At 49.3% G+C, this 23,436-nt stretch overlaps 10 non-coding genes and 1 pseudogene across 10 annotated transcripts; all 11 read right to left on the bottom strand.

Annotated features, from left to right (window-relative positions):
- Positions 1–304: 304 nt before the first annotated feature.
- On the bottom strand, positions 305–467 carry LOC135009397 (U1 spliceosomal RNA). The gene has a single exon (XR_010208948.1). It is a non-coding gene; the product is annotated as a U1 spliceosomal RNA (small nuclear RNA).
- A 152-nt stretch (positions 468–619) lies between these two features.
- LOC135009400 (U1 spliceosomal RNA) lies at positions 620–783 on the bottom strand. The gene has a single exon (XR_010208951.1). It is a non-coding gene; the product is annotated as a U1 spliceosomal RNA (small nuclear RNA).
- Positions 784–1,454: 671 nt separating this feature from the next.
- LOC135009392 (U1 spliceosomal RNA) lies at positions 1,455–1,617 on the bottom strand. The gene has a single exon (XR_010208944.1). It is a non-coding gene; the product is annotated as a U1 spliceosomal RNA (small nuclear RNA).
- Positions 1,618–1,769: 152 nt separating this feature from the next.
- On the bottom strand, positions 1,770–1,933 carry LOC135009390 (U1 spliceosomal RNA). Its single transcript, XR_010208942.1, has one exon. It is a non-coding gene; the product is annotated as a U1 spliceosomal RNA (small nuclear RNA).
- A 670-nt stretch (positions 1,934–2,603) lies between these two features.
- LOC135009393 (U1 spliceosomal RNA) lies at positions 2,604–2,766 on the bottom strand. Its single transcript, XR_010208945.1, has one exon. It is a non-coding gene; the product is annotated as a U1 spliceosomal RNA (small nuclear RNA).
- Positions 2,767–2,918: 152 nt separating this feature from the next.
- Positions 2,919–3,082, bottom strand: LOC135009391 (U1 spliceosomal RNA). The gene has a single exon (XR_010208943.1). It is a non-coding gene; the product is annotated as a U1 spliceosomal RNA (small nuclear RNA).
- Positions 3,083–3,753: 671 nt separating this feature from the next.
- Positions 3,754–3,916, bottom strand: LOC135009395 (U1 spliceosomal RNA). The gene has a single exon (XR_010208947.1). It is a non-coding gene; the product is annotated as a U1 spliceosomal RNA (small nuclear RNA).
- Positions 3,917–4,068: 152 nt separating this feature from the next.
- On the bottom strand, positions 4,069–4,232 carry LOC135009399 (U1 spliceosomal RNA). The gene has a single exon (XR_010208950.1). It is a non-coding gene; the product is annotated as a U1 spliceosomal RNA (small nuclear RNA).
- A 673-nt stretch (positions 4,233–4,905) lies between these two features.
- Positions 4,906–5,068, bottom strand: LOC135009394 (U1 spliceosomal RNA). Its single transcript, XR_010208946.1, has one exon. It is a non-coding gene; the product is annotated as a U1 spliceosomal RNA (small nuclear RNA).
- A 152-nt stretch (positions 5,069–5,220) lies between these two features.
- LOC135009398 (U1 spliceosomal RNA) lies at positions 5,221–5,384 on the bottom strand. The gene has a single exon (XR_010208949.1). It is a non-coding gene; the product is annotated as a U1 spliceosomal RNA (small nuclear RNA).
- Positions 5,385–6,076: 692 nt separating this feature from the next.
- On the bottom strand, positions 6,077–6,218 carry LOC135009396 (U1 spliceosomal RNA; annotated as a pseudogene).
- Between the last annotated feature and the right edge of the window lie 17,218 nt (positions 6,219–23,436).

Genomic DNA, 23,436 nt, shown 5'->3' with positions numbered 1-23,436 from the left:
TTTAAAAAGTCAATAATCTGGAGAGTTTTTGTAAGATGTTTCTTCCATCAATCAACGAAGAACATTCAAGCTGATTTCTTGCAGCAGCTGGGCACTGTAACAGCTCCAGAGCTGCTCTGTAAGGCAACTAAAAGGGTGTGGGCCCTGCAGCACTACCTGTAGTTCGCATTGTGCGTTGGAAGGCACAAAGTAAGCAGACGGGAGAAGTCAGGATAGTGCGCAAGGGCATATAAGGGAGCGGCTCAAGAAAAGAGAAGTGGAAACAGACAGCAAACTAGGCTGGAGAGAGACCTGAGACAAAGAGATCTGAATTATACGAGAGCCGACCAGGGGAAACACAAATTATGCAGTCGAGTTTCCCACATTTGGGGAAATAGCTGGAGCAGCACACACAGAGTGCAATGGGTGAGCCTTGCCCTGGGAGAAGCACCTTCATGATCATAGTATCTCACCTGGCAGGTAAGTAGGAGTTGGGCAAGAGCTGAGGAGGGTCGCTGCTCGGGCACCCCCCTGTCAAGTGAAGGAGATCCAACTGAGGCAGCACAAGAGAACTCTCGAAAGAAGAACAAGGCTAGAGGAAGATCTGAGACACAGAAATCTGGCTTTTACCAGAGCTGACCAGAGGAAAGCACAAACACAGTCCCCCACTACCACAAATAATGCAGTCGAGTTTCCCACATTTGGGGAAATCACAGGGGTCAGCATACCCAGAATGCAATGAATGAACCTCACCCTGGGAGAACAATCTTCATGACCATGGTATCTCCTATGCAAAATAAGTAAGATTTGGGATAGGGCTGGGGAGGGCCGCTGCTCAGGCACATCTCTGTCAAGTAAAGGAGATTCAACTGAGGCAGCACAAGGGAACTCTCATCTGGGGACAACAACTGCTGGGAGAACACATATTTTCAGATGAACATGGGAGGGCAGAAGGATGCCTAATACTGAAGCACCCCCAAACAACAAACCAAATGCAACAACTAGTACAAGCATTCCTGGGGGAAGGCCTGCAGCAGATGGATTTGCATATGGTGATGTCATCCAAGCAGTGGGTCAAAGTTGGCTTCAACCCTCGTCTGCATATGAAAAGAGAAAAGGGGCGTGCAGGGCATGGCGGCCTTTTGCGGCGCTTGGATGACCCCTAGTTCGCATTAAACACCTCCACCCTACTTCGGTGTGGGGCTCATGTTGGCTATGCCCCAGCCCCTGAAGCATTCAAGCTGATTACTTGCAGCAGCTGGGCACTGTAATAGCTCCAGAGCTGCTCTGTAAGGCAAGTAAAAGGGTGTGGGCCCTGCAGCACTACCTGTAGTTCGCATTGTGCGTTGGAAGGCACAAAGTAAGCAGATGGGAGAAGTCAAGATAGTGCGCAAGGGCATAGAAGGGAGCGGCTCAAGAAAAGAGAAGTTGAAACAGACAGCAAACTAGGCTGGAGAGAGACCTGAGACAAAGAGATCTGAATTATACGAGAGCTGACCAGAGGAAACACAAATTATGCAGTCAAGTTTCCCACATTTGGGGAAATCGCAGGAGCAGCACACCCAGAGTGCAATGGGTGAGCCTTGCCCTGGGAGAAGCACCTTCATGATCATAGTATCTCACCTGGCAGGTAAGTAGGAGTTGGGCTTGAGCTGGGGAGGGTCGATGCTCGGGCACCCCCCTGTCAAGTGAAGGAGATCCAACTGAGGCAGCACAAGGGAACTCTCGAAAGAAGAACAAGGCTAGAGGAAGATCTGAGACAAATAAATCTGACTTTTACCAGAGCTGACCAGAGGAAAGCACAAACACAGTCCCCCACTACCACAAATAATGCAGTCGAGTTTCCCACATTTGGGGAAATCATAGGAGTCAGCATACCCAGAATGCAATGAATGAACCTCACCCTGGGAGAACAATCTTCATGACCATGGTATCTCCTATGCAAAATAAGTATGATTTGGGATAGAGCTGGGGAGGGCCGCTGCTCAGGCACATCTCTGTCAAGTAAAGGAGATTCAACTGAGGCAGCACAAGGGAACTCTCATCTGGGGACAACAACTGCTGGGAGAACACATATTTTCAGATGAACATGGGAGGGCAGAAGGCTGCCTAATACTGAAGCACCCCCAAACAACAAACCAAATGCAACAACTAGTACAAGCATTCCTGGGGGAAGGCCTACAGCAGATGGATTTGCATATGGTGATGTCATCCAAGCAGTGGGTCAAAGTTGGCTTCAACCCTCGTCTGCATATGAAAAGAAAAAAGGGATGTGCAGGGCATGGCGTCCTTTTGTGGCGCTTGGATGACCCCTAATTCACATTAAACATCTCCACCCTCCTTCGGTGTGGGTCTCATGTTGGCTATGCCCCAGCCCCTGAAGCATTCAAGATGATTTCTTGCAGCAGCTGGGCACTGTAACAGCTCCAGAGCTGTTCTGTAAAGCATGTAAAAGGGTGTGGGCCCTGCAGCACTACCTGTAGTATGCATTGTGCGTTGGAAGGCACAAGTAAGCAGACGGGAGAGGTCAGGATAGTGCGCAAGGGCATAGAAGGGAGCGGCTCAAGAAAAGAGAAGTGGAAACAGACAGCAAACTAGGCTGGAGAAAGACCTGAGACAAAGAGATCTGAATTATACGAGAGCCGACCAGAGGAAACACAAATTATGCAGTCAAGTTTCCCACATTTGGGGAAATCGCAGGAGCAGCACACCCAGAGTGCAATGGGTGAGCCTTGCCCTGGGAGAAGCACCTTCCTGATCATAGTATCTCACCTGGCAGGTAAGTAGGAGTTGGGCTAGAGCTGGGGAGGGTCGCTGCTCGGGCACCCCCCTGTCAAGTGAAGGAGATCCAACTGAGGCAGCACAAGGGAACTCTCGAAAGAAGAACAAGGCTAGAGGAAGATCTGAGACAAAGAAATTTGACTTTTACCAGAGCTGAGCAGAGGAAAGCACAAACACAGTCCCCCACTACCACAAATAATGCAGTCGAGTTTCCCACATTTGGGGAAATCACAGGGGTCAGCATACCCAGAATGCAATGAATGAACCTCAACCTGGGAGAACAATCTTCATGACCATGGTATCTCCTATGCAAAATAAGTATGATTTGGGATAGGGCTGGGGAGGGCCGCTGCTCAGGCACATCTCTGTCAAGTAAAGGAGATTCAACTGAGGCAGCACAAGGGAACTCTCATCTGGGGACAACAACTGCAGGGAGAACACATATTTTCAGATGAACATGGGAGGGCAGAAGGCTGCCTAATACTGAAGCACCCCCAAACAACAAACCAAATGCAACAACTAGTGCAAGCATTCCTGGGGGAAGGACTGCAGCAGATTGATTTGCATATGGTAATGCCATCCAAGCAGTGGGTCAAAGTTGGCTTCAACCCTCATCTGCATATGAAAAGAGAAAAGGGGTATGCAGGGCATGGCGGCCTTTTGCGGCGCTTGGGTGACCCTTAGTTCGCATTAAACACCCCCACCCTCCTTCGGTGTGGGGCTCATGTTGGCAATGCCCCAGCCCCTGAAGCATTCAAGCTGATTTCTTGCAGCAGCTGGGCACTGTAACAGCTCCAGAGCTGCTCTGTGAGGCAAGTAAAAGGGTGTGGGCCCTGCAGCACTACCTGTAGTTTGCATTGTGTGTTGGAAGGCACAAAGTAAGCAGACGGGAGAAGTCAGGATAGTGCGCAAGGGCATAGAAGGGAGCGGCTCAAGAAAAGAGAAGTGGAAACAGACAGCAAACTAGGCTGGAGAGAGACCTGAGACAAAGAGATCTGAATTATACGAGAGCCGACCAGGGGAAACACAAATTATGCAGTCAAGTTTCCCACATTTGGGGAAATCACAGGGGCAGCACACCCAGAGTGCAATGGGTGAGCCTTGCCCTGGGAGAAGCACCTACATGATCATAGTATCTCACCTGGCAGGTAAGTAGGAGTTGGGCTAGAGCTGCGAAGGGTCGCTGCTCGGGTACCCCCCTGTCAAGTGAAGGAGATCCAACTGAGGCAGCACAAGGGAACTCTCGAAAGAGGAACAAGGCTAGAGGAAGATCTGAGACAAAGAAATCTGATATTTACCAGAGTTGACCAGAAGAAAGCACAAACACAGTCCCCCACTACCACAAATAATGCAGTTGAGTTTCCCACATTTGGGGAAATCACAGGGGTCAGCATACCCAGAATGCAATGAATGAACCTCACCCTGGGAGAACAATCTTCATGACCATGGTATCTCCTATGCAAAATAAGTATGATTTGGGATAGGGCTGGGGAGGGCCGCTGCTCAGGCACATCTCTGTCAAGTAAAGGAGATTCAACTGAGGCAGCACAAGGGAACTCTCATCTGGGGACAACAACTGCTGGGAGAACACATATTTTCAGATGAACATGGGAGGGCAGAAGGCTGCCTAATACTGAAGCACCCCCAAACAACAAACCAAATGCAACAACTAGTGCAAGCATTCCTGGGGGAAGGCCTGCAGCAGATTGATTTGCATATGGTAATGCCATCCAAGCAGTGGGTCAAAGTTGGCTTCAACCCTCGTCTGCATATCAAAAAAGAGAAAAGGGGCGTGCAGGGCATGGCGGCCTTTTGCGGCGCTTGGATGACCCCTAGTTCGCATTAAACACCTCCACCCTCCTTCGGTGTGGGGCTCATGTTGGCTATGCCCCAGCCCCTGAAGCATTCAAGCTGATTTCTTACAGCAGCTGGGCACTGTAACAGCTCCAGAGCTGCTCTGTAAGGCAAGTAAAAGGGTGTGGGTCCTGCAGCACTACCTGTAGTTTGCATTGTGCGTTGGAAGGCACAAAGTAAGCAGACGGGAGAAGTCAGGATAGTGCGCAAGGGCATAGAAGGGAGCGGCTCAAGAAAAGAGAAGTGGAAACAGACAGCAAACTAGGCTGGAGAGAGACCTGAGACAAAGAGATCTGAATTATACGAGAGCCGACCAGGGGAAACACAAATTATGCAGTCAAGTGTCCCACATTTGGGGAAATTGCAGGAGCAGCACACCCAGAGTGCAATGGGTGAGCCTTGCCCTGGGAGAAGCACCTTCATGATCATAGTATCTCACCTGGCAGGTAAGTAGGAGTTGGGCTAGAGCTGGGGAGGGTCGCTGCTCGGGCACCCCCCTGTCAAGTGAAGGAGATCCAACTGAGGCAGCACAAGGGAACTCTTGAAAGAGGAACAAGGCTAGAGGAAGATCTGAGACAAAGAAATCTGACTTTTACCAGAGCTGACCAGAGGAAAGCACAAACACAGTCCCCCTCTACCACAAATAATGCAGTCGAGTTTCCCACATTTGGGGAAATCACAGGGGTCAGCATACCCAGAATGCAATGAATGAACCTCACCCTGGGAGAACAATCTTCATGACCATGGTATCTCCTATGCAAAATAAGTATGATTTGGGATAGGGCTGGGGAGGGCCGCTGCTCAGGCACATCTCTGTCAAGTAAAGGAGATTCAACTGAGGCAGCACAAGGGAACTCTCATCTGGGGACAACAACTGCTGGGAGAACACATATTTTCAGATGAACATGGGAGGGCAGAAGGCTGCCTAATACTGAAGCACCCCCAAACAACAAACCAAATGCAACAACTAGTACAAGCATTCCTGGGGGAAGGCCTGCAGCAGATGGATTTGCATATGGTGATGTCATCCAAGCAGTGGGTCAAAGTTGGCTTCAACCCTCATCTGCATATGAAAAGAGAAAAGGGGCGTGCAGGGCATGGCGGCCTTTTGCGGCGCTTGGATGACCCCTAGTTCGCATTAAACACCTCCACTCTCATTCGGTGTGGGGCTCATGTTGGCTATGCCCCAGCCCCTGAAGCATTCAAGATGATTTCTTGCAGCAGCTGGGCACTGTAACAGCTCCAGAGCTGCTCTGTAAGGCAACTAAAAGGGTGTGGGCCCTGCAGCACTACCTGTAGTTCGCATTGTGCGTTGGAAGGCACAAAGTAAGCAGACGGGAGAAGTCAGGATAGTGCGCAAGGGCATAGAAGGGAGCGGCTCAAGAAAAGAGAAGTGGAAACAGACAGCAAACTAGGCTGGAGAGAGACCTGAGACAAAGAGATCTGAATTATATGAGAGCCGACCAGGGGAAACACAAATTATGCAGTCAAGTTTCCCACATTTGGGGAAATCAAAGGGGCAGCACACCCAGAGTGCAATGGGTGAGCCTTGCCCTGGGAGAAGCACCTACATGATCATAGTATCTCACCTGGCAGGTAAGTAGGAGTTGATGGAATCTCTCAGGGCAGTGATCTCCAGTCCGGAGGACGGAGATTTCATGGTTTTGGTAGACATAAAGGATGCCTACTTACATGTTCCCATTTAGCCACTGCATCAAGCTACCTAAGGTTTGCAATTCAGGATTGTCATTACCAATTTCAGACATTGCCGTTTGGTCTGTCCACGGCTCCGAGGATTTTCACCAGGGTGATGGCGGAAATTATGGTTCTCCTTCGCAAGCAAGGAGTCACAATTATCCCGTACTTGGATGATCTCCTGATAAAGGCGAGATCCAGGGACCAGTTGGTGCAAAACATTGCACTCTCCCTGACAGTTCTTCAACAACATGGTTGGCTCCTAAACTTGCCAAAATCGCAGTTGGTCCCAATGACGCGGTTGTTGTTTTTGGGAGTCATACTGTTAGGCGCCGGGGTCCGCTTGATGGTCTGCGCGGCCCGGCGCCTAGCAACTAGAGACGCCGTGCACGTACAGCCGCCGGCTCCCTAGCAACGCTAGACGCCGGGCGCGCTGAGCCGCACGGACCCTAGCAACGGGGACGCCACTGGCGGACCGCGTTCCCCGTTGCTAGGCTTTAGGAAATTAAGATATTCACCTGCTCTCTGGCCGTGCAGCAAGGCAGCTGCACGGCATTTATTCTAATCAGCCTTTAGCAGCTGATTGGAGGACTCCTTGTTAAATACACTCCCAGGGCTTCTCACAGACGCCGGTAATAGCTTCCTGCATGCTGCCTTTGTTTGCTGAGAGTCTGTTTCCAGTCCTGCTGTATCCGGTCATTCCAGTCCGCAGAAGTCCGGTATTCGGGAGTTGTCATCTCATCCCAAGAGGTCGTTTGGTTCCCTGGAGTCCTGACTGATCACCGTTTTATATCCAGTGGTGTTCGTGAGTTGCGGCTCTGCCGTGTGTTGCGGCTCAGCCGCTTTACCTTTTATATTTTGTGTTTGGAGCATTTGCGGAGGGTTCCGCTTCCACAAGTCCTCTCTGGTACTCCGCGGTGCCGGGTAGGAGAATTGGACAAGTGGATATTTTGGTTGTCCTTTTTCCTGGCGGTTTCTCCGCACATATTATAGTTTTGAGTTTGCTTAGCCCCTGGCCTGGTTGTTTAGTTAGAGGGCCTCTTGTTATCACCCTGTCTCGGGTTTCCCTTTGTCTCTCATTAAGACCGGGGGGCATCGAAGTTGGGCAGACATAATCCGCCCTTCAAACGCGGCTGCCAAGGGCTCAAGAAACCATAGTCTCGCAGGGGATTTCTGACAACACGGGTGAGACAACAGAGTTAGGGCGCCAGGGGCTATTTTCCTGTCCTGCTCCCTTCCCCAGCATTCCGTTCCAGTGCTCCAGTCCTTGCCATAAGATCTTCTCTGACCAGAGTGCTGGAATCATAACATTATTACCGGCCATACCAAAACTTAAAATTAAACGGGGTTTAATTTTTTCTCATTCAGTTTTGTGAGAGTTTATCGGCCTCATGAATCCAACAGGTTTAGGGCCAAATCCTGGTCAGCTCTTAGTCAGCCAGATTCAAGAACTTACTCAGATGGTTCAGGATCTTTCTCTTCGGGTGAAGTCGCAGGAAGATCTTTTGCGAGCTTCCCCAAGGGTAGTCCCTGAACCAAAGATGCATTTGCCTGACCGTTTTTCTGGTGATAGAAAAGAGTTTTTTAATTTTAAAGAATCCTGTAAATTTTATTTTCGTTTAAGACCGACTTCCTCGGGTACTGAATCTCAGCGGGTCGGGTTTATTATTTCTTTGCTCCAGGGGGATCCTCAGACCTGGGCATTTGGTTTAAGAGCAGAGGATCCGGCATTGTTGTCAGTTGACGCTTTTTTTGAGTCTTTAGGGCTCTTGTATGATGACCCTGATAGAGAGGCGTCCGCTGAAAGTCAGTTGCGCGCTCTCAGACAGGGTAGAAATCCTGCAGAGGTTTATTGTACGGAGTTTCGCCGTTGGTCGAACGACTGTGGCTGGAATGACCCAGCCCTGCGCAGTCAGTTTCGCCTCGGCTTATCAGAGTCTATAAAAGACAGTCTCCTTCAGTACCCCGCTCCTGAGACTCTCGATAAACTCATGGAGCTTTCTATTAAGATTGATCGTCGTCTCAGAGAGCGGAGGGCTGAAAAAGGAGCACCTGTAAGGTCAAGTCCGTGTGTATATTCCATTCCTGAAGACGTAGAGGAGACCATGCAGATGGGTCTCTCCCGGCTGTCTCCTGAAGAAAGAGCCAGAAGGCAAAATTCTGGTCTTTGTCTGTACTGTGGGGGTAAGGGACATTTTGCTCGTAATTGTCCGAACAAGTCGGGAAACGCTTTGACCAGGTGAATTGTGAGGGGGTTCACCTAGGTCTGCAGCTTATCTCCTCGAATAACTCCCTTTTAGTCCCAGTTAAAGTTTCCTTTGGCAGCCTCAGTTCTTCGGTGTCGGCTTTTGTTGACAGTGGAGCTGCAGGAAACTTTATGGATTTAACTTGGGCTAAGGCCTTAGGCATTCCTCAGTTACCTTTGGGTAGGTGTGTCACCATGCATGGCTTAGATGGGAGTCCGCTGTCTAATGGGATTATTTCTCTCCGTACACCCCCTGTACTACTTACAGTAGGAGCTCTACATTCCGAGAAAATCGAGTTCTTTCTTACACATTGCCCAGCAGTTCCAGTTGTTCTGGGTCACCCTTGGCTGGCCTTTCATAATCCCACCATTGATTGGCGGTCGGGGGAGATTTCACATTGGGGTACTTTTTGTGATAAGGAATGTATCACGTTTCCAGTCAGAGTAGCAGCTATCATTCCAGAACTCATTCCGGTGGAATACCAGGAGTTTGCTGATGTTTTCTCCAAAGGCAATGCGGACATTCTGCCTCCCCATCGGCCTTATGATTGTGCTATTGAGTTAATTCCTGGTGCCGCATTGCCAAAGGGAAGATTATATGCATTATCCGGGCCAGAAACTGCGGCTATGAATGATTATGTAAAGGAGAGCCTTGAGAAAGGATTTATTAGACCATCAAAATCTCCTTTAAGTGCAGGCTTCTTCTTTGTGGAGAAAAAGGATGGCTCGCTTAGACCTTGCATTGATTTTAGAGCCCTGAATAAGATCTCAGTTAAAAACACCTATCCTTTGCCGTTGATTTCTGTACTCTTTGATCAGTTACGTTCTGCTGTGATTTTTTCTAAAATTGACCTTAGAGGAGCGTACAACCTCATCTGAATTAAATCTGGAGATGAGTGGAAAACGGCCTTCAGTACTCAGTCGGGTCACTACGAATACCTGGTGATGCCGTTCGGCCTGTCCAATGCTCCGGCAGTTTTTCAAGACCTCATTAACGATGTGCTCCGTGACTTCCTAGGGAAATTCGTGGTCGTTTACTTAGACGACATCCTGATTTTTTCTAAATCAATGGAACAACATGTTACCCAGGTGCGTCTGGTTCTTCAAAAGTTATGTGAGAATCATTTATATGCCAAGCTGGAGAAGTGTGAGTTTCATGTCACGGAAGTATCTTTTTTAGGGTACATAATTTCCCCTCAGGGATTTTCCATGGAACCAAAGAAACTCCAGGCCATCCTTAGTTGGGCGCAACCCACCAATTTAAAAGCAATTAAGCGTTTTTTAGGGTTTGCGAATTATTATAGGAGGTTCATTCATTCTTTTTCTGACCTGGTTGCTCCCATTGTAGCTCTGACAAAGAAAGGAGCGAATCCTACCAACTGGTCGCGTGAAGCTGAGTTGTCCTTCCGGGCCTTGAAACAAGCCTTTGTCTCGGCTCCAGTCCTCAGACATCCTAATCCGGAATTGCCCTTTGTGGTGGAGGTTGATGCCTCGGAGGTTGGAGTGGGGGCTATCCTTTCTCAAAAGGATCCGGAGTCTCTGGAGTTACATCCTTGTGCCTTTATGTCAAGGAAATTCTCCTCCGCTGAATCCAACTATGACGTTGGTAATCGGGAGTTACTGGCGGTAAAATGGGCTTTCGAGGAGTGGAGGCATTGGCTGGAGGGAGCAAAACATACTATTTCGGTATTGACTGACCATAAGAACCTGCAATACATTGAATCGGCTAAGCGGCTTAATGCCCGGCAGGCACGTTGGGCATTATTTTTTACGCGTTTCAAATTTATAATCACTTTCAGGCCTGGTTCCAAGAATACTAAGGCTGATGCCCTGTCACATAGCTTTCTTCCGGTTCACAATAACAATCCTGTTACCCCCATACTTCCATCTTCGGTCATCTGGGCGGGCCTCACACAAGATTTATTTACCCAGTTAAAACAGCTTCAACACCAAGCTCCTAGAATTACTCCTGCTGGTCGTCTTTACGTCCCTGAGTTTTTGAGAGTTACTGTTTTAACGGAATTCCATGATAACAAAGTTTCAGGGCATCCAGGAGTCTCTAAGACATTGGAGTTAGTCTCTCGCTCAGTATGGTGGCCTGGTCTTTCTAAAGACGTCAAGGAATTTGTTTATTCATGTCAGGTTTGTGCACAGCATAAGGTTCCCCGTTCCTTGCCCATCGGGCAACTTATGCCCTTAAATGTTCCTCTCAGGCCGTGGTCTCATATTTCCATGGATTTTGTGGTTGACCTTCCCCTTTCAGCCGGATTCTGAGTCATATGGGTGGTAGTGGACCGTTTTAGTAAAATGGCTCATTTTATTGCTCTTCCCTGATTGCCTTCTGCCCAAGGGTTGGCAGTTTTGTTTCTCCGCCATGTATTCAGGCTTCATGGGTTGCCTACTGATATTGTTTCTGATTGGGGTCCACAATTCATCGCACAATTCTGGAAATGTTTTTGTGCCTCATTGAAGATGAAATTGTCGTTAACATCCGGTTACCACCCACAATCCAACGGGCAAACCGAACGAGTTAACCAATCATTGAAACAATATTTGCGCTTGTATTCAGCCAAACTCCAGAATGATTGGTCCGAGTTTCTTCCGTTGGCTGAATTTGCTTACAATAATTCTTGTCATTCCTCCACTAAAGAGTCTCCATTCTTTTCAGTTTTTGGTTTTCACCCCAGAGCTAATTCTTTTTTTCATCATTCCTCAGTCTCCTCGCTTACCTTAACCTCCCATCTCAGAGCCATTTGGAAAAAGGTGCACCTTGCTCTCAGAAAAGCGGCCTTTCCAGAGAAGAAATTTTCTGACAGGCTCCGACGTCCTTGCACTTTTAAGGTGGGAGATAGGGTGTGGTTGTCGACTCGCAACATCAGGCTTCGACAATCCTCGGCTAGACTGGGACCCAAATTTATTGGGCCATTTCTTATTATTAAAAGAGTCAACCCAGTTGCCTTTCGGTTACGTTTACCAAGATCTCTCAGGATTGGAAATACGTTTCATTGTTCCCTGTTGAAACAATATGTTTCTTCCAGTAGATTTCCTCGGAAGATCTCTCAGGGTAGATCTCCAGTGGATGTACAGGGACAACAGGAGTTCTTGGTAGAGAAGGTTCTCGAATCCAAATTGTCCCGGGATCGGCTGTATTTTCTGGTTCACTGGAAAGGCTATGGTCCGGAGGAAAGGTCTTGGGTCCTGGATAAGGATCTTCATGCCCCGAGGCTCAAGAGGGCATTTTTTCGGGAATTTCCTCAGAAACCTGGCTTTAGGGGTTCCTTGACCCCTCCTCAAGGGAGGGGTACTGTTAGGCGCCGGGGTCCGCTTGATGGTCTGCGCGGCCCGGCCCCTAGCAACTAGAGATGCCGTGCACGTACAGCCGCCGGCTCCCTAGCAATGCTAGACGCCGGGCGCGCTGAGCCGCACGGACCCTAGCAACGGGGACGCCACTGGCGGACCGCGTTCCCCGTTGCTAGGCTTTAGGAAATTAAGATATTCACCTGCTCTCTGGCCGTGCAGCAAGGCAGCTGCACAGCATTTATTCTAATCAGCCATTAGCAGCTGATTGGAGGACTCCTTGTTAAATACACTCCCAGGGCTTCTCACAGATGCCGGTAATAGCTTCCTGCATGCTGCCTTTGTTTGCTGAGAGTCTGTTTCCAGTCCTGCTGTATCCGGTCATTCCAGTCCGCAGAAGTCCGGTATTCGGGAGTTGTCATCTCATCCCAAGAGGTCGTTTGGTTCCCTGGAGTCCTGACTGATCACCGTTTTATATCCAGTGGTGTTCGTGAGTTGCGGCTCTGCCGTGTGTTGCGGCTCAGCCGCTTTACCTTTTATATTTATTTTGTGTTTGGAGCATTTGCGGAGGGTTCCGCTTCCACAAGTCCTCTCTGGTACTCGGCGGTGCCGGGTAGGAGAATTGGACAAGTGGATATTTTGGTTGTCCTTTTTCCTGGCGGTTTCTCCGCACATATTATAGTTTTGAGTTTGCTTAGCCCCTGGCCTGGTTGTTTAGTTAGAGGGCCTCTTGTTATCACCCTGTCTCGGGTTTCCCTTTGTCTCTCATTAAGACCGGGGGGCATCGAAGTTGGGCAGACATAATCCGCCCTTCAAACGCGGCTGCCAAGGGCTCAAGAAACCATAGTCTCGCAGGGGATTTCTGACAACACGGGTGAGACAACAGAGTTAGGGCGCCAGGGGCTATTTTCCTGTCCTGCTCCCTTCCCCAGCATTCCGTTCCAGTGCTCCGGTCCTTGCCATAAGATCTTCTCTGACCAGAGTGCTGGAATCATAACACATACTGGACACAGAAGAGGTTTTCTTCCAGTGGAAAGGCTATGGAGATCCAGAGTCTGGTCAAACAAATTCTGAAACCAGCAAGAGTGTTAATCCATCAATGCATTCAGTTGCTGGGGAAGATGGTTGTGGCCTACGAGGCCATTCAGTTTGGCAGGTTCCATGCCAGAGTGTTCCAGTGGGACCTGTTGGACAAGTGGTCCGGATCCCACCTACACATGCACCGGAGGATAATCCTGTCTTCCAAGACCAGAATCTCACTCCATTGGTGGCTGCACAGTTCTCACCTCCTAGAGGGGCGATGGTTCGGGATCCAGGACTGGATCCTAGGGACCACAGATGCAACCCTCCGAGGCTGGGGAGCAGTCACACAGGGGGAAAACGTCCAAGGAAGATGGTCAAGTCAGGAAAGTTGTCTCCACATAAATGTTCTGGAGTTAAGGGCCATTTAATAACTGCAGACACAGTACACACTGGGACGGGTGCCCAGCATCCTCAACAGACTAAGAGAAAAGGATTTACCGGTAGGTATTAAAATCCTAGTTTCTCTAACGTCCTAGAGGATGCTGGGGACTCCGTAAGGACCATGGGGATAGACGGGCTCCACAGAGTTCATGATCTTCACTGAGGTAGCGCACAGCACTGCAGCTGTGCGCCATTGCTCCCATACACCTCACATACTCCGGTCACTGTAAGGGTGCAGGGCGCAGGGGGGGCGCCCTGGGCAGCAATATAAACCTCTTTTTGGCAAAAATATAACATATATACAGCTGGGCACTGTATATATGTATGAGCCCCCACCAATTTTACAGTTTAAGCGGGACAGAAGCCCGCCGCCGAGGGGGCGGGGCTTCTCCCTCAGCACTCACCAGCGCCATTTTTTCTCAACAGCACCGCTGAGAGGAAGCTCCCCGGACTCTCCCCTGCTTATACCACGGTAGAGAAGAGGGTTGAAAAGAGAGGGGGGGCACATAATTCGGCGCAAATTACATACAGCAGTGCTACTGGACAAACATTAAGTTACTGTGTTATTCCTGGGTTATATAGCGCTGGGGAGTGTGCTGGCATACTCTCTCTCTGTCTCTCCAAAGGGCCTTGTGGGGAAACTGTCTTCAGAAAAAGTATTCCCTGTGTGTGTGGTGTGTCGGTACACGTGTGTCGACATGTCTGAGGAAGAAGGCTATATTAGAGAGGAGCGGGAGCAAATTAATGTGGTGTCTCCGCTGACACCTGATTGGATGGATATGTGGAATGTTTTAAATGCTAGTGTAAACTCATTGTACAAAAGATTAGACAAGGCTGAAGCTTTGGGACAGTCAGGGACTCAACCAATGCCTGATCCTATGTTGCAGGGACTGTCAGGGTCTCATAAGCGCCCACTATCCCAGATTGTTGAAACACATACCGACACGGATTCTGACTCCAGTGTCGATTACGATGATGCAAAGTTACAGCCAAAATTGGCAAAATCCATTTGATATATGATTATGGCAATAAAAGATGTTTTGCACATCACAGAGGAACAAGAGGGTACATATGTACAAGGGAAAGAAGCCTGAGGTAACCTTTGAGGGGGTCACACGAGCTAAACGAGTTATGTGAAAAAGCTTGGGAATCTCCAGATAAAAGACTGCAGATTTCCAAAAGGATTCTTATGGCGTATCCTTTTCCATCAACGGATAGGTTACGATGGAAATCCTCCCGTAGGATGGACAAAGCATTAACACGCACAGCTACAGTTGGAAAATCAAATTTTTTACCTTATGTTCCCTCACAGCATAAGAAAGCTCCGCATTATCAAATGCAGTCCTTTCGGTCACAAAGAAACAAGAAAGTGCGAGGTGCGTCCTTTCTTGCCAGAGGTAGGGGCAGAGGAATAAAGCTGCACAACACAGCTAGTTCCCAGGAACAGAAGTCCTCCCCGGCCTCTACAAAATCTACCTCATGACGCTGGGGCTCCACTGGCAGAGTCCGGCCCATGTGATGTCATGCAGCTGCTCTGACCACGCCTCCTGTTTCTCCGTTGCCGACCCCATTTTGAAACCGTGCCCCCGCACCGCTCCATCTCCGACTTGGAAATGGAGTGTTGTTGACCCCCCTCCCCCCCCCCCCTTCACCGATTCACAGGCAGAGGTGATCGCATTATCTGCGGGGTGCCGCAGAAAATGCAGGCGGATGCGTATGCTCTTAGCAGTTTTTGCAGTTGGATTGCGATCCAACCTGAATCAGGCCCCATTACCTATCACAATGCACTGCGGGTAGTACAAAATGGGGTTAATATAGGAGAAAAAAACCCCAGAGCTGTGTTCCTTAACTGTCCCTGGTGGCTAGTGGAGCGGCTGCCCAGTAATCAGTGTCCACGCCAGTGCGCACACGGCCCGCCCCCATCAGCGGCCTCGTGATCCCGGAGGGCGGTGTGTGTGTGACTGACCTTAGGAAGAAACCGGAGCCTCCGCTGCAGTGACCCAGCAACCGGGGCACGGGAGTATACTGCGCCACTGGGAGTGATGGAGCTGCAGTAAAGAGGTCTATTAGACCTAGCCTGCTGCAGCCCTTGTAGATTCTTATAAAAAAAGTTCTTCTTTTCTTGCCAAAATTAATAGCTAAGAATAGGCTGCCTGAGGCAGCCCCCTGTTAAGTGGCCTGCTACTGAAGGCACCAACTACAAACTGAGCTCCCTGTTCATGGAAGCGAGGTTATAGAGGAGGGGGCGCTGAGCATCTTGGGAACAGTCAAAAGCTTTGAGCCTGTTGGTGCCTCAGATCAAGATCCTACTCTGGTGTACATATACAATGTGAATCCTTGTGGAATCCAGTGTACCCCACAGAAGAAATGAATGCGTCACACCCATTGGCAGCAACATTAGAATAGCTGCTGATGGGCACAATTGAGAAAGGAAGGGGGGAAAACATTTGAATCCAGCACATATATGTAACTTGAATATGTAATTTGTACCTTCCTACTTTAAAATGTAATGGATGAACCTCACCCTGTGAGAGCTATCTTCATGATCAAGAGATCTCATATGCAAGATAAGTATGTGTTGGGATAGGGCTGTGGAGGGCGGCTGCTCGGGCACACCCCTGTCAAGTTAAGGAGATTCAACTGAGGAAGCACAAGGGAACTCTCATCTGGGAACAACAACTGCAGGGAGAACACATTTTCAGACGAATGTGGGAGGGCAGAAGGCTGCCTAATACTGAAGCACCCCCAAACAACAAACCAAATGCAACAACTACTGCAAGCATTCCTGGGGGAAGGCCTGCAGCAGATGGATTTGCATATAGTGATGTCATCCAAGCAGTGGGCATAGTTGGCGTCAACCCTCGTCTGCATATGAAAAGAGAAAAGGGTCACGCAGGGCATGGCGGCCTTTGTGTGGTTGCGCTTGGATGACCCCTAAATTGCTTTATACACCCCCACCCCCCATCAGTGTGGGCTCATGTTGGCCATGCCCCAGCCCCTGAAGCATTCAAGCTGATTTCTTGCAGCAGCTGGACCCAGAAACAGCTCCAGAGTTGCTCTACAAGACAAGTAAAAGTGTGTGAGCCCTGCAGCACCACCTGTAGTTTGCATACACACATATATAGGACAGCATCTCTTATATGCCCCAGGGTCAATAAAATAGTATCCTTATCTAGGGTATCCATCCCCTCAGATAAGGTATCCGTCCATGCCGCTACAGCACTACACACCCAGGCCGACGCAATTGCCGGTCTGAGTAAGGTACCTGAATGTGTATAAATGGACTTCAGGGTAATCTCCTGTTTGCGGTCAGCAGACTCTTTGAGGGTAGCCGTATACTGGGACGGGAGGGCTACCTTCTTGGATAAGCGTGTTAATGCTTTGTCCACCCTAGGGGAGGATTCCCATCGTAACCAATCCATTGATGGGAAAGGATACGCCATAAGAATCCTTTTGGAAATCTGCAGTCTTTTATCTGGAGATTCCCAAGCTTTTTCACATAACTCGTTCAGCTCGTGTGACCCCCTCAAAGGTTACCTCAGGCTTTTTCACCTTGTACATATGTACCCTCTTGTCAGGGACAGGGGGTTCCTTTCTGATGTGCAAAACATCTTTTATTGCCATAATCATATATCGAATGGATTTTGCCAATTTTGGCTGTAACTTTGCATCATCGTAATCGACACTGGAGTCAGAATCCGTGTCTGTATCTGTGTCAACAATCTGGGATAGTGGGCGCTTATGAGACCCTGACAGTCCCTGCAACATAGGATCAGGCATGGGTTGAGACCCTGACTGTCCCAAAGCTTCAGCCTTGTCTAATATTTTGTGCAATGAGTTTACACTAGCATTTAAAACATTCCACATATCCATCCAATCAGCTGTCGGCGGAGACACCACATTCATTTGCTCCCGCTCCTCTCTAATATAGCCTTCTTCCTCAGACATGTCGACACACGTGTACCGACACACTTCACACACAGGGAATGCTTTTTCTGAAGACAGTTTCCCCACAAGGCCCTTTGGAGAGACAGAGAGAGAGTATGCCAGCACACCCCCCAGCGCTATATAACCCAGGAATAAAACAGTAACTTAATGTTTGCCCAGTAGTGCTGCTGTATGTAATTTGCGAATTATGTGCCCCCCCCCCCCCCCTCTTTTCAACCCTCTTGTCTAACGTGGTATAAGCAGGGTAGAGTCCAGGGAGCTTCCTCTCAGCGGTGCTGTGGAGAAAAAATGGCGCTGGTGAGTGCTGAGGGAGAAGCCCCGCCCCCTCGGAGGCGGGCTTCTGTCCCGCTTAAACTGTAAAATTGGTGGGGGCTTATGTTATATTTTTGCGAAAGAGGTTTATATTGCTGCCCAGGGCGCCCCCCCTGCGCCCTGCACCCTTACAGTGACCGGAGTATGTGAGGTGTATGGGAGCAAAGGCGCACAGCTGCAGTGCTGTGCGTTACCTCAGTGAAGATCATGAAGTCTTCTGCCGCCTCTGAAGTCTTCTTTTCTTCTCATACTCACCCGGCTTCTATCTTCCGGCTCTGCGAGGGGGACGGCGGCGCGGCTCTGGGACGGACGGCGAGGGTGAGATCCTGCTTACCAATCCCACTGGAGCTAATGGTGTCCAGTAGCCTAAGAAGCAGGACCTTGCAACTCAGAGAGTAGGGCTGCTTCTCTCCCCTCAGTCCCTCGATGAGGGAGTCTGTTGCCAGCAGTGCTCCCTGAAAATTAAAAACCTAACAAAATACTTTCTGTCAGAAAGCTCAGGAGAGCTCCTGAAAAGCACCCAGTCTCCACTGGGTACAGTATCAAACTGAGGTCTGGAGGAGGGGCATAGAGGGAGGAGCCAGTGCACACCCAGAACTAAAGTCTTTCTTAAAGTGCCCATGTCTCCTGCGGAGCCCGTCTATCCCCATGGTCCTTACGGAGTCCCCAGCATCCTCTAGGACGTTAGAGAAAATAGGATTTTAATACCTACCGGTAAATCCTTTTCTCTTAGTCCGTAGAGGATGCTGGGCACCCGTCCCAGTGCGTACTGTGTCTGCAGTTATTAAATGGCCCTTAACTCCAGAACATTTATGTGGAGATGAAAACATCCAAGGAAGACTTGACCATCTTCCTTGGATGTTTTCCCCCTGTGTGACTGCTCTCCAGCCTCAGAGGGTTGCATCCGTGGTCCCTAGGATCCCGTCCTGGATCCCGAACCATCGCCCCTCTAGGTGGTGAGAACTGTGCAGCCACCAATGGAGTGAGATTCTGGTCTTGGAAGACAGGATTATCCTCCGGTGCATGTGTAGGTGGGATCCGGACCACTTGTCCAACAGGTCCCACTGGAACACTCTGGCATGGAACCTGCCAAACTGAATGGCCTCGTAGGCCGCAACCATCTTCCCCAGCAACTGAATGCATTGATGGATTAACACTCTTGCTGGTTTCAGAATTTGTTTGACCAGACTCTGGATCTCCAGAGCCTTTCCACTAGAAGAAAACCTCTTCTGTGTCCAGTATCACTCCCAAAAACAACAACCGCGTCATTGGGACCAACTGCGATTTTGGCAAGTTTAGGAGCCAACCATGTTGTTGAAGAACTGTCAGGGAGAGTAGATGTTTTGCACCAACTGGTCCCTGGATCTCGCCTTTATCAGGAGATCATCCAAGTACGGGATAATTGTGACTCCTTGCTTGCGAAGGAGAACCATCATTTCCGCCATCACCCTGGTGAAAATCCTCGGAGCCGTGGACAGACCAAACGGCAACGTCTGAAATTGGTAATGACAATCCTGAATTGCAAACCTCAGGTAGCTTGATGCAGTGGCTAAATGGGAACATATAAGTAGGCATCCTTTATGTCTACCAAAACCATGAAATCTCCTTTATCCCCCGGACTGGAGATCACTACCCTGAGAGATTCCATCTTGAAATTGAATTTCTTTAGGTAGAAATTAAGGGATTTCAGATTTAAGATTGGTCTGACTGAGCCGTCCGGCTTCGGGACCACGAAGAGGCTTGAATAAAAACCTTCTCCCTGCTGACTAAGGCTGATTTGAACAATCGGTGAGGGGGAACGTCTTGAAACCCCCGTTTGTACCCTTGGGACACTATTTGTAAAGCCCACGAGTCCAGGTCCCAATGAATCCAGAACTGACTGAAGAGTTTTAGACGTGCCCCCCACTGGTGCGGGCTCCTGCAAGAGAGCCCCAGCGTCATGCAGTGGATTTGGCAAAAGCAGAGGACGATCTCTGCTCCTGCGATCTTGAAGAGGCTACAGACCTCTTCCCTCTTTTCCTTCCTCTACCTGCAAAGAAAGGGGAATCTTAACTTCTTGCATATCTATTGGGCCGAAATGACTGTGTCAGATAATGATGCGTCTTCATCCGTTGAGAGGGAACATAGGGCAAGAAGGATGACTTACCTGCGGGAGCTGCCGAGATCAAATTAACTAGGCCGTCGCCAAACAAGGCTTCACCTTCATAGGGAAGAGACTCCCTTTCTTCTTGGAGTCAGCATCAGCATTCCCTTGGTGAATCCACAATGCCCTCCTATCCGAGACTGCCATGAAATTGGCCCGTGAGCACTTGTGCCCGGTGTAGGATTTTTAAATATGTGTAGTTTACTGTATGCAAAGGTTTAAAACCTTTTAGGAACTGAGATCTAAGGTGTATTACATGTAGTTTAAAAAAAACAAAAAAGGTTTATTTTATGGCAGTAGTATGATGCTCACACCTGTTAAACTGGGTACACACAGAATGCCCTACACAGGGGGTGAAATGAGCGCCCCCCCCCCCCCACCCCCCGTACGCTCAGCACACATCACGCTGTGCTGAGCGGGGGCAGAGATGTGTGCTGAGCAGTTCGCTCAGCACACATCTCTCCCCAAAATCGGGCCGTGAATACGGACCTTTAAACTGGATCCACACTTAGATTATCTGTCCAATTTTTTTTTTCTAGTTGAAACAAAATTATGCTAATATGTGGCAGCAAATGAGAATTGACCATTTGCTCACAAACACTGGAGGTAGCCCTCCCGTCCCAGGATACGGCTACCCTCAAAGAGTGTGCTGACCGCAAACAGGAGATTTATCTGAGGGTGTGGGCCCTGCAGCACCACCTGTAGTTTGCATACACACATATATAGGACAGCATCTCTTATATGCCCCAGGGTCAATAAAATAGTATCCTTGTCTAGGCTATCCATCCCCTCAGATAAGGTATTTGTCCATGCCGCTACAGCACTACACACCCAGGCCGACGCAATTGCCGGTCTGAGTAAGGTACCTGAATGTGTATAAATGGACTTCAGGGTAATCTCCTGTTTGCGGTCAGCACACTCTTTGAGGGTAGCCGTATCCTGGGACGGGAGGGCTACCTTCTTGGATAAGCGTGTTAATGCTTTGTCCACCCTAGGGGAGGATTCCCATCGTAACCTATCCGTTGATGGGAAAGGATACGCCATAAGAATCCTTTTGGAAATCTGCAGTCTTTTATCTGGAGATTCCCAAGCTTTTTCACATAACTCGTTCAGCTCGTGTGAGGGGGGAAAGGTTACCTCAGGCTTCTTTCCCTTGTACATATGTACCCTCTTGTCAGCGACAGGGGGTTCCTCTGTGATGTGCAAAACATCTTTTATTGCCATAATCATAAATCGAATGGATTTTGCCAATTTTGGCTGTAACTTTGCATCATCGTAATCGACACTGGAGTCAGAATCCGTGTCGGTATCTGTGTCAACAATCTGGGATAGTGGGCGCTTATGAGACCCTGACAGTCCCTGCAACATAGGATCAGGCATGGGTTGAAACCCTGACTGTCCCAAAGCTTCTGCCTTGTCTAATCTTTTGTGCAATGAGTTTACACTAGCATTTAAAACATTCCACATATCCATCCAATCAGCTGTCGGCGGAGACACCACATTCATTTGCTCCCGCTCCTCTCTAATATAGCCTTCTTCCTCAGACATGTCGACACACGTGTACCGACACACTTCACACACAGGGAATGCTTTTTCTGAAGACAGTTTCCCCACAAGGCCCTTTGGAGAGACAGAGAGAGAGTATGCCAGCACACCCCCCAGCGCTATATAACCCAGGAATAAAACAGTAACTTAATGTTTGCCCAGTAGTGCTGCTGTATGTAATTTGCGAATTATGTGCCCCCCCCCCCCCCTCTTTTCAACCCTCTTGTCTAACGTGGTATAAGCAGGGTAGAGTCCGGGGAGCTTCCTCTCAGCGGTGCTGTGGAGAAAAAATGGCGCTGGTGAGTGCTGAGGGAGAAGCCCCGCCCCCTCGGAGGCGGGCTTCTGTCCCGCTTAAACTGTAAAATTGGTGGGGGCTTATACATATATAAAGTGCCCAGCTGTATATATGTTATATTTTTGCGAAAGAGGTTTATATTGCTGCCCAGGGCGCCCCCCCTGCGCCCTGCACCCTTACAGTGACCGGAGTATGTGAGGTGTATGGGAGCAAAGGCGCACAGCTGCAGTGCTGTGCGTTACCTCAGTGAAGATCATGAAGTCTTCTGCCGCCTCTGAAGTCTTCTTTTCTTCTCATACTCACCCGGCTTCTATCTTCCGGCTCTGCGAGGGGGACGGCGGCGCGGCTCTGGGACGGACGGCGAGGGTGAGATCCTGCGTACCAATCCCACTGGAGCTAATGGTGTCCAGTAGCCTAAGAAGCAGGACCTTGCAACTCAGAGAGTAGGGCTGCTTCTCTCCCCTCAGTCCCTCGATGAGGGAGTCTGTTGCCAGCAGTGCTCCCTGAAAATTAAAAACCTAACAAAATACTTTCTGTCAGAAAGCTCAGGAGAGCTCCTGAAAAGCACCCAGTCTCCACTGGGTACAGTATCAAACTGAGGTCTGGAGGAGGGGCATAGAGGGAGGAGCCAGTGCACACCCAGAACTAAAGTCTTTCTTAAAGTGCCCATGTCTCCTGCGGAGCCCGTCTATCCCCATGGTCCTTACGGAGTCCCCAGCATCCTCTAGGACGTTAGAGAAAATAGGATTTTAATACCTACCGGTAAATCCTTTTCTCTTAGTCCGTAGAGGATGCTGGGCACCCGTCCCAGTGCGTACTGTGTCTGCAGTTATTAAATGGCCCTTAACTCCAGAACATTTATGTGGAGATGAAAACATCCAAGGAAGACTTGACCATCTTCCTTGGATGTTTTCCCCCTGTGTGACTGCTCTCCAGCCTCAGAGGGTTGCATCCGTGGTCCCTAGGATCCCGTCCTGGATCCCGAACCATCGCCCCTCTAGGTGGTGAGAACTGTGCAGCCACCAATGGAGTGAGATTCTGGTCTTGGAAGACAGGATTATCCTCCGGTGCATGTGTAGGTGGGATCCGGACCACTTGTCCAACAGGTCCCACTGGAACACTCTGGCATGGAACCTGCCAAACTGAATGGCCTCGTAGGCCGCAACCATCTTCCCCAGCAACTGAATGCATTGATGGATTAACACTCTTGCTGGTTTCAGAATTTGTTTGACCAGACTCTGGATCTCCAGAGCCTTTCCACTAGAAGAAAACCTCTTCTGTGTCCAGTATCACTCCCAAAAACAACAACCGCGTCATTGGGACCAACTGCGATTTTGGCAAGTTTAGGAGCCAACCATGTTGTTGAAGAACTGTCAGGGAGAGTAGATGTTTTGCACCAACTGGTCCCTGGATCTCGCCTTTATCAGGAGATCATCCAAGTACGGGATAATTGTGACTCCTTGCTTGCGAAGGAGAACCATCATTTCCGCCATCACCCTGGTGAAAATCCTCGGAGCCGTGGACAGACCAAACGGCAACGTCTGAAATTGGTAATGACAATCCTGAATTGCAAACCTCAGGTAGCTTGATGCAGTGGCTAAATGGGAACATATAAGTAGGCATCCTTTATGTCTACCAAAACCATGAAATCTCCTTTATCCCCCGGACTGGAGATCACTACCCTGAGAGATTCCATCTTGAAATTGAATTTCTTTAGGTAGAAATTAAGGGATTTCAGATTTAAGATTGGTCTGACTGAGCCGTCCGGCTTCGGGACCACGAAGAGGCTTGAATAAAAACCTTCTCCCTGCTGACTAAGGCTGATTTGAACAATCGGTGAGGGGGAACGTCTTGAAACCCCCGTTTGTACCCTTGGGA

This window comes from Pseudophryne corroboree, unplaced genomic scaffold (genome assembly GCF_028390025.1).
Source record: "Pseudophryne corroboree isolate aPseCor3 unplaced genomic scaffold, aPseCor3.hap2 scaffold_2253, whole genome shotgun sequence".
Taxonomy (NCBI): domain Eukaryota; kingdom Metazoa; phylum Chordata; class Amphibia; order Anura; family Myobatrachidae; genus Pseudophryne; species Pseudophryne corroboree.
The sequence above is the reverse complement of the archived record's forward strand: the minus strand, read 5'-3'. Positions and strand labels throughout refer to the sequence as shown.